Genomic DNA, 8,798 nt, shown 5'->3' on the forward strand with positions numbered 1-8,798 from the left:
AAAAAAAAAAAAAGTTAAAACTGGCACATTATACAGTGCTGTATATTTGGAGAGGCTTCTGTATGGCATGGAAGGTGGAACTTTAGCACAAGCTATTTTTAAATGGAACACTGAAAAAATGGATTTATCATAGGACATTAAGCCTTTCTTAAACTGAGAAGGTGACCAATGAAGCAGAGTTAAGGAAAATGAATTAAGATGAGGAAGTCATAAAACACAGGAAGTTTGAATACTTTGGACATATGACGAGGAATGAAAAATACAGATTGTTACAGTTATTCAAAGTGAAATAAATGGGAAAGGACATGTACCAGGGAGAAAAAGCTCTTGGCTGGAAACCTGGACCAGAGTTCTACATATACCACGAACTGCTAGAAAAAGACAAATAAATGGATTCTAAATCAATTCAGGCCTGAACTCTCACTAGAACCCGAGATGACTAAACTATGATTGTCATACTTTGGACATATAATAAGACACTGTGACTGACTGAAAAAGATGGCAATGCTTGGCAAAGTGGAAGTCTGTGTGAAAGAGGAAGGCTGTATTACAGATGGATTGCTTCAATAAGGAAGTCATAGTCCTGAGTTTGCACCATATGGCAAAGACAAAGTGGTGATTATAAATACTAAATCCACACTTAGGGAAGGTGTTGTTGTTGGGTGCCCTCAAGTCATGTTCAACTTATGGAGACCCTATGTGGTGGCTTAGTGTTATGTTTTGGTGATTGGAAGATAGGAAGGTTGGCAGTTTGAGGCCCGAGTGCTTCATGATGGGGTGAGCTGCTGTCACTAGTCCTAGTTTCTGCCAACCTTGGAGTTCGAAAGCATGGAAATGCATGTAGATAGATAGGTACCACTTAAGTGGGAAGGTAACGGCTTTCAGTGGAGTCATGCTGGCCACATGACCACCAGAGCAGTCCTGGAACAATGCTGGTTCTTCGGCTTAGAAACAGAAACCCCCTACAGTCGGTTACGACTAGACATTCATGTCAAGGGACTACCTTTACCTTTTAAAGCAACTGTATCATGGGGTTTTCTAAGTAAGATTTATTCAGGGGGGAGAGTTGCCTTTGCCTCCTCCTGAGGCTGAGTGTGTGATTTTTTCACCAAGTGAGTTTCCATGGCTCAGCGGAGATTCGAACCCTGGTCTCCAGAGTCATAGTCTGAAGTTCAAACCACTAGACCAGGCTGTCTATTGAGAGAAGGCAGGGATTCAAACTAATCAGGAGAGAGAATGCTCAATGGGGAAGGGGTTGTGGTAGGAACTGTAAAGTCAAGCAGTGGAATGAACATCTGCATACAGAACATCTGGATGGATGGCACACTAAACAGAAAGGGGCAACTGTCTTGGCCTTTTAGTAGATTCAAGCAAAAATCCACCAAATACTGATACCGCCAGGCCTGCATACTTTGACTAGGGAGGATGCGGGGAGGGAGCCATTTGCCTCTCTGCCTCAGACTGCACAAAGCCTTGGGCCACCTAGGTTCCTATTGACATGACAGCCTTTCCATGACATAGGAACCAGTGTGGAGGCCCTGGGGTTGAGTCCCCTCAGGACAGGGCAATCAGAGGCCCTCCTTTTCCAGGAGTGTTTTGAGCTTTTCTCCTCCATTTTGCAGTGCCTTGTCCTCCTTTGCAGTTTGGACATCTGGGCACCCTGCCTCCAGAGCTTGAGTTGTTGTTGAATTCAAAGCTATAGCTATGTCAGTCTGTAGAATCAGGATGAAGAGATCTTGCAGCACCTTGGAGACTCATTGGAAGGAAGAATTTGGCAGCATGAGCTTTCCTAGATTTCAGTCTACTTCCTCAGATGCAGCTGGATATAATGATGATGATGATGATAATGTAGAGAGATTTTGTAACATGTTGCAGACTAACTGAAATAAAGAAGTTGGCAGCATGAGCTTTCCTAGACATCACTCTACTTCCTCAAATGCAGTTGGAAATAGTAATAGTAATAGTAATAATAATAATAATAATAATAATGTAGCAGCTTGGAGAGTAAGTGATAGAAAGAAGTTGGCATCATGAGCTTTGCTGGACTAAAGTCTACTTTCTCAGATGCAGTTGGAAATAATAATGATGATCATGATAATAATAATGTAGAGAGCTCTTGTAGCACCTTTTGAGACTACAGAAAGAAAGAGGTTGGCAGCATGAGATTTCCTAGACCTCACTCTACTTCCTCAGATGCATCAGATGCCAACTTCTTTCAACATATTGAGCTGTTGTTGTTGTTGTCATTATTTGTATCCCGCTCTTTCTCCAGAACTGGGACCCAGAGCTGCTCCCACAACCCTAAAAGAACAATACAATGAAAAGCCTAGCAAAGTGGTGCCTTTCTCCTTCTTCCCAGCCTGGACCTCCTTGCTTCCCTCCTCAGGCGACCAAAGAGCATCCCCAACTTAAAGCCGCCTCCGAAGCGAATTAGAGAGAAAGCGGGGCGGAGGGAAAAGCGCCAAGAGCTGGAGGGGAGAAAGAAGGGGGGGAATGGTCAGCAGAGAGAGAAGAGGAGGCGCCAGGGAGGGACGGCCATGCCCTGCCCTCCCTCAGCAAGAGAAGAGGAGCAGCACGGCGACAGAAGGTGGGAAGAAGCCGAGAGACACAGGTAAGAGAAAGAACATGGGAAGGAAGGAAGGAAGGAAGGAAGGAAGGAAGGAAGGAGGAAAGGGAGGGACGCTGAAGTTTCCCTCTGAGGACTTTGGCCCCAGGATTTTGGCGGGGAAAGGAGGGCAAGGCATTGCACAATGGAGGACAGTCCAGGGAAAAGGGAGGACAGGGCCAAAGGAAAGCTAAAAAAAAACCACCACTCCAGAAATAGTTTTCTTTTTGTGTCTTTTTGGGCTCAGGGGCCATGTTCTGGAAGAGTTTATTCCTGACGTTTCGCCAGCATCTGGGGCATCTGGCATCTTCAGAGAATGCTGGCCTAGAAGAGAGTGGGATGTGTATACACACACACACACACACACACACACACACACTGGGTGACCCTGGGTTGGGAGGAGTGGATTTCTTCTGTTGCTGAAGATGCCATTCACAGATGCAGTGAAACGTCAGGAATAAACTCTTCTAGAACATGGCCTCATAGTCCAAAAAACCCTCAAAAAACTATGGATGCCGGCCATGAAAGCCTTCGACTTCCCACTCCCAGAAATGTCACACTCCCTGCTTCAGGCTCCAAAGGCAAGGTATTTCTTTGCCATTCCTCCTGAAGAGAAAGTGGACCCTCTCCTGGGGTTTGCCCTGGCACGATTTGCTCAGATGCGGTTTACCCTTGCCTTCTCCTGAGGCTGAGAGAGTGTGACTTAGGTCACTCCAGAGCTGAGCCAGGATTCAAACCCTGGTCTCCCAGAGTCCTATTAGTCCAACACTCAAACCCCTCATGGAGAAGCTAGAGACAGACTGACAGAAGGTGTGTGAGAATAATAGTGCCCATTTTTAATTCTTTACTTTTTAATTCTTTGATTGTTTAATGTTATTTTATTGAAGGATGGTTGGGAGGGGAGGGAGGGGATTAATGGGATGTATTTTAATTTGATGTTGTATTTTATATTGTTTTTTAATCTGATGCTGTAAGCCGCCTCAATCCTGTGGGAGAGGCAGCATACACATAAAATTTATAATTATTATTATTATTAATTAAAAACATGTTTCTCTGAGGGATGAGGCGCAAGCCTGGGAAAGCTCCTGCTCCCAACTTCTCTCTTTCAGTTCGTCTCACAGGTGTCACAAGATCCCTTTGCATCTCTTTTTTGAATGGAGAAGGGAGAGAGAGAAAGAGAGAGAAAACACCTTGGAGAAAAAGTGGGAGCAAAGCAGAACATATGGATAAAACTCCCCAAGTGGGTCCTAAGTGCCCAGGGAGGGTTAAAAGGGGAGGCCCTGGTTGGACACAGGCACAGGCTTCGGTGTTTGTTGTTGTTGTTATTGTTGTTGTGTGCCTTCAAGTCATTTCTGACTTATGGCAACCCTATCATATGGGGTTTTCTTGGGAAGGTTTGTTCAGAGGGGGTTTGCCATTGCCTTCCTCTGAGGCTGAGAGAATGTAACTTGCCCAAGAGCACCCAGTGAGTTTCTATGGCCGAGCCGGGATTCAAACCCAGGTCTTCCGGTTCAACGTCCAAACCACTACTGCATCACACTGGTCCTCTTTAGTCCAGGAGTTTTTCTTTCTTGGAAGAGGCACCGCTGGCCAGAAGCTGAAATTAATGTGATGAAGCATCTTTTCCCTCTTAATAAATGACTCACTTTTGCATTTTTGCAGAAATAAAGATATGAAGATAAATCATTAGAAACACAGAAAGGAAGGAAAAAACAAACAAGAAGAATTTTAGATAGAAGGAAGTCAAGCTTTTATATTACATGTTTTTTTAGGAATGTATGTAAGTTGATGTAAGTCAAGATAAGTAAGTTTGTATATGAATATGTTGATGTTATATGTCACAATGTTATATGTTTTTTGTATTTCTTATCCTTATATGTTTTGTGATTGAAATGGAAATAAAAATTAAAAAGGACAAATAAATTAATAAATGACTCACATTATATATGTAAACAGGCAGCATGTCATAGTCGTTTGAGCATTGCACTACAATTCTGGAGCCAAGAGTCTGCTTCCCAGCTCCGCCATGAAACCCACTGGATGACCTGGGGCAAGTCACACACTCTCAGCCTCAGGGCAAACCTCCTCTGAACAGGGTGACCAGATGTCATAACCACAAAGAAGGGCAAGGAACCGCCAAATGTAGGATATGCAAGAAAAATATAGGACAAGCTAAAAGCACTCCTATAAATTCATGCTTCTCAGTCACACTAAAAATGGAGGACATTTTGAAATGGCTCCTGGATAGAAGGTTGAAATGGAGGACAGGTCCTGGGGAAAAAGGAGGATGTCTGGTTACTCTGCCTCTGAACGACTCTTGTCAAGCAAGCTCTGTGATAGGGTCCCCATAAGCCAGAAACAACTTGAAGGCACACAACACACATACAAAGAGGCACACAGAGATGCCAGTAGCCTGGTAATTCTTTGCTGAGGAGCAGTGGTAGAATTTGCAGAATATTAGTGCTGGAGGAGAGGTGGCCATACCTAGAAGGGGAGGCTTGTTTTTGCATCCCCAGAGGGTCTTAACTACATTTTGATTTTGCAGACTGACACAGTTATATCTCAGAATTTACAGTGCAGAGACAAAGCTGTCTTAGTCCAAAATATCCATATGCAAAGGGATTTTGTATCTCCTTTGAGATTGAGGTAAAGAAATGTGTAGCATGAGATTTCTTAGACATTAGACTGCTTCCTCAGATGCATGGTGTGAACTGTTGTCCAGGAAGGACCTTTAAAACTACTTTATAACCAGGCCATTCTTAGCTAGTTTATCACATCTCCTTTCTGGTTGCCAACCTGCATTCACTACATACAAAGACTCTCTCCAACATCCATATGGTCCTCCTCCCACCCTGTCCTCAGGCAATATCTTTCCTCCTGCCTTTGTCCCTCTATGACATAGGTTAAAATTGAACTTGACACTTCACTCCATGCATCTGAGGAAATGGACCAAGTCTACAAAAGCTTATGCCACACCTTTCTTCCCATAGTCTCAAAGATGCTGCAGGACCCCTCTGCATATAGTTTACATTTGTTGGGCATGTGGACAGGGCAATGAGATTCTAGTGAAAATGTTGCTACTTCATGATTGAAGTTGGTGGCATGTGGTTTGGCAGGAAGCACTGTTCTTTCATTGCAAGAGTACTAGATATGTAGTGCAATGAGCAAATAAATCACTTACACAATAAATTGCATGTGGCAGTGTCATTCTGGGCCTAAAATCACAATGTGTGAAGGAGGTCCAATAAGGCATCCCAAAAAAGAAGCAAAATAACAGACATTTCCGAATCTGGATGGATTAATGCTTCTGGAGGATTGGGTAGGTAAGGATTCTTTTTCTGTTTTCAGAAAGGTAGCTATGGTATTCTGTTTCAATATAAAAAGCTGCCTTGAGTATTAAAAGCTTCCTGTAACCCACCTTGAATCCCGTTGTGGGAGAAAGGCAGGATATAAATCCTTGAAATAAATAAATGAATAAATAAATATAAAAAGGAAGAAAAAGAAAAGGAGAAGTGGAGATGGGCAGGGAAGAATCTAGCACTACTGTTAAGACTAACTAGTTCATCTAAGAATAAGCTTTCATGGTTATTCAGGTGCAGGGATGGAGCGATATTAAAGCCACAGGTTTTCAAGCATATTGAGACAGTTGTGGGAATGGAATAGAATGTAATAGAATACAGAAAGATGTAAATTCTAACCCTGACTATAAATCTTCAAAGAGCTGTATAATGATACACGTCTTTCAAGTGGCTAGTCTGTTAGCATTTTGATGTGAATGCAATAAATCTGTTTACCAAAAGCCAATTGCCTTGGAGTCAAAACCTCTGAGGAGATTTTTTTTTGCTTTGCATACAATTCTAAGGATTCATGTGTTAATGTGTGCAGCTGTTACCACAAACAATACTGTTTTTAAGCCCAGAAAGTGACAAGCAGGGGGAAAGATTGACAGGAGTGCTTGAGTTGTGTTTTCCTGCATGGCAAGGGATTGCACTAGATGGCCCTTGTGTGTGGGTTCCTTCCAACTCCATAATCCTAACACTTTCCCAACATTTCTCCATTCCAGATGGCCTCTTCCCCAGAGCTGCCTTTCTACAGAAATAGTGGCTGTCAGAGATTTGTTATGCACATTTTTTGGCGTTAAGATCATTATGGAGTTCTCTTTACTGTGCTTCTAGATTTTTGTTATTAACTGCCCTTGAGTCAATCTCTACACATGGTGACCTTGCTGATGAGACATCTCCAAGACCCTCTGCCTCCACTGCTCTGTTCAGCTCCTGCAAACACATGCTCATGATTTCTTTAAGAGACTCCATGCATTTTGCATGCAACCTTCCTCTCTTTCTAGTTCCCTCTACCTTTCCTAGCATTACTGTTTTTACCAGCGATTCATGCCTTCTCATGATGTGTCCAAAGTACGACAACCTGAATTTTATCATCTTGGCTTCTAGGGAGATTTCTGGCTTGATCTGCTTCAGGACCCATTTGTTTGTCTTTTTGGCTGTCCATGGAATCCTTAGCACTCTTCTCTAGCACCACATTTCAAATGAGTTGATTTTTCTCCTATCCTCCTTCTTAACTGTCCATGTCTCACATCCATACGTGGCAATAGGGAATACAATGGCTTGTACAATTCTAACTTTTGTGCTCAATTGTGCTTTTAGATACATTTCAAATATGTTATCCCTATGCTTGTTTAAATAGCTTGCTGGAGAAGATTTCTGTTAAACTGAAGGGCCTCTTGCCCATGGACCAACCAGCCAAGATGTGTGCCTCATCCTGTCCCTTTTGCTCAGGACACTGGAAGCCAGTGAGCTAAAAGGTCATTAACACATAGAAAAGGCCTGATCAAAACAAAATGTTATGCCAAGAACCACTTCAAATCATAATGTGTTTCCTTCCCCTCCCCCTATTCTTTTTCTAGTTGTTGGAAAATTTGAACTTTAATTTCCTTTGTGATATGCACAGTGTGTTCCTTCCCCTCCCATCATTTTCCTCCTAATTGTTGGAGAATTGAAACTTCTTTCGTGATTTGCATTATGTGCTATGCTAAATTTGCCAGATGCCAACTGGCTTTGACCTGGAATGTTTAGATCTTCAGTTTTTAACTTGCTTCTTCCATTGTGAAAGTTTTCAGTACAGAATGCAGCTAAGGTTTGTGTTTCAAGAAATCTGGAAACTCTATCCCATCTTTCTAGTTTCATTTAAATCAGACAAAGCCAAAGCAGTCATCCTTTCCAAAACCAGGCTTTAATACAAAGTTTTAACTTTTGAGTTTGCTATTTCAGGAACTCATTTGCAGGTTTGTTGAGTCCTATGTTGATGCAGTTACAACAACTCTAGAAAACTATTTTAATATAAATATATGTAAAATACTAATATTGGGATGGGGGTGAATTAATTACTATTGGACAGCTATCCTATCATTATTTGAGCTGGCTGAGAAGGTACAGATAATATTTTATGGGAACAATTGCTAATGGGGATGGCAGCAAAAGCTAATTCTGTAGATGTGTAACCAAATTTACACATTGATTTTCAGTTTTCAATTTGAATTGCTTCTCCACCAAAATACAAAAATACTTGATAGTATGAATATTTAATTGATAATGCCTCATACTTTTTGTAGTGTTTACAGTATTTTTTATTAAGGAAGCAGTGCCATAAAAATATTATGTTTTTAAAAGTAGCGTTCAAAAAGATGGTTACAGGTTTTCCACTTGATGTTATGGAAGCCCTGTTTGTGGCCCACTGGCCTAGGGATGAGGAAGTAGAGAACCCTATAGTCTGAGCCTGGAAAATGCAGATTCCCATGTTTACACCATTATTACACTTGTGTTTTCTGAGGCAGAATAGTTCACATATGTGTGTGTCTTGGATTCCTGGGCCCAGGTAATATACACATCACAGTTGCAAGTTTTTGTGTAATATGTATAAATTTCACTGTGGAAATTTGCTTATTTGGAGGTCCCAGGTCAGTTACCAGCCCTGTTGAAAGATATGAAAGGGTCACTTTAATAAAATGATTGGGAACATTTTCACTCAATACAGCATATAGATCATAGGTTGGTAAAGTGTGGTCCTGGTAATGCATATAACACCAAGGATGTTTTTGCATCCCCCACCGCAGATTACCCCTCTTCTGACAAAAAACAGGAAAATTGTCTCTCCTTTGACACCTTTTCAATTGGTCCCA

At 41.9% G+C, this 8,798-nt stretch overlaps 1 protein-coding gene across 2 annotated transcripts in view; it reads left to right on the forward strand.

Moving 5' to 3' along the window:
* Positions 1–2,428: 2,428 nt before the first annotated feature.
* Positions 2,429–8,798, forward strand: part of LOC121925606 (parapinopsin-like) — a 102,612-nt gene continuing 96,242 nt past the window's right edge. Inside the window, exon 1 of one of the 2 annotated variants that reach the window (XM_042457941.1) lies at positions 2,429–2,611. The gene's annotated coding sequence lies outside the window, so the exon portion shown is untranslated. Of the gene's footprint in view, positions 2,612–5,806; positions 5,925–8,798 lie in introns of those variants that run through there. The other variant, XM_042457942.1, reaches the window with a different exon arrangement.

Source organism: Sceloporus undulatus, chromosome 3 (assembly GCF_019175285.1).
Source record: "Sceloporus undulatus isolate JIND9_A2432 ecotype Alabama chromosome 3, SceUnd_v1.1, whole genome shotgun sequence".
Taxonomy (NCBI): domain Eukaryota; kingdom Metazoa; phylum Chordata; class Lepidosauria; order Squamata; family Phrynosomatidae; genus Sceloporus; species Sceloporus undulatus.